A 1228-nucleotide genomic window follows, 5' to 3' on the forward strand; every position below is an offset into this window, starting at 1 on the left:
ATCATACACTATGATAGAGTAGAATTTATCCCAAGGATGCAAAGATGGTACAATACTTGCAAATCAATTAACATAATACATTACATAAAAGGAAAGACAAAATCATATGATCATATCAATAGATAACAGAAAAAAACATTTGATAAGGTACAACACCCATTTATAATAAAAACACTCAGCAAAGTAGGGATAGAGGGAGCATGCCTCAATGTAATAAAGGCCACATATGAGAAACCTAAAGCCAATATAATACTCAATGGACAAAAACTAAAAGTTTTTCTCTAAGAGCAGGAATAAGACAATGATCTCCACTTTTACCATTTCTATTCAACATAGTATTGGAAGTCCTAGCCACAGTGATCAGACAAGAAAAAGAAATAAAAAGTGTCCAAATTGGAAAGGAAAGAGTAAAACTGTAATTATTTGCAGATGACATGATAGTGTAAATGGAAAACCCTATAGACTCAACAAAAAAAACTACTCTATCTAATAAGTAAATTTGGAAAAATGGCAAGACACAAAGTCAATATTCAGAAATCAAAGGCATTTTTGTACACCAACAATGAAATATCAGAAACAGAAATTAGGAATAAAATTCCATTTATATTAAACAGAGGTGCTGGCAGCAAATAGATCTCGTCACTTTTGGGGGCTGTGGCTGTGCCTCTCAAAGTGAACTGGGAGGTTCTACACTCCTGGGGGGAAAATCCCATTTATGATAGCAACAAAAAAAGTACTTAGGAATAAACTTAACCAAGGAGGGAAAGACCTGGACTAAAAACTACAGAACACTGAAGAATGAAATTAAGGAAGACACAAATAAATGGAAGCATGTACCATGTTCATGTTATCCCTTTTATTAAGTTTCAAATTGATTCAGCCACTAGGTAGTCACTGTAGGGGACTGAAGAGAAGAAGGAAAGTTGTCATCATATTTATTTCTCAGAATATACTTCTCTCACAGAGCCCTTCAGTTAGCTGTGTCTCAAGTGAAAATCATTGCTCTTCTTAAGACAGACTTTTCTTTAGTTCCCATCAATTTTTACCTGACCTTTGCATCTTAGGCTTAGGATTGTTAAAATATTTGGCACCACCAGTACTGGACGACTGCACTGTCCCTTATGGTTATCATACAACTTGTGCATATCTTTGAATCAGTTTTTGTTTCTTACCTGAAAAAAAATTGCGATTTAAAGTATCATTGTGTGAGTGTATGATCTTTTTCCTG

General features: G+C 34.3%; 1 non-coding gene across 1 annotated transcript; it reads left to right on the top strand.

Annotated features, from left to right (window-relative positions):
- The first annotated feature begins 570 nt into the window (after positions 1–570).
- On the top strand, positions 571–695 carry LOC118994517 (small nucleolar RNA SNORA68). Its single transcript, XR_005068065.1, has one exon. It is a non-coding gene; the product is annotated as a small nucleolar RNA SNORA68 (small nucleolar RNA).
- The last annotated feature ends 533 nt before the right edge of the window (positions 696–1228 follow it).

Source organism: Sturnira hondurensis, unplaced genomic scaffold, assembly GCF_014824575.4.
Source record: "Sturnira hondurensis isolate 20B ecotype Veracruz unplaced genomic scaffold, ASM1482457v3 Scaffold0000880, whole genome shotgun sequence".
In the NCBI taxonomy this organism is placed as follows: Eukaryota; Metazoa; Chordata; class Mammalia; order Chiroptera; family Phyllostomidae; genus Sturnira; species Sturnira hondurensis.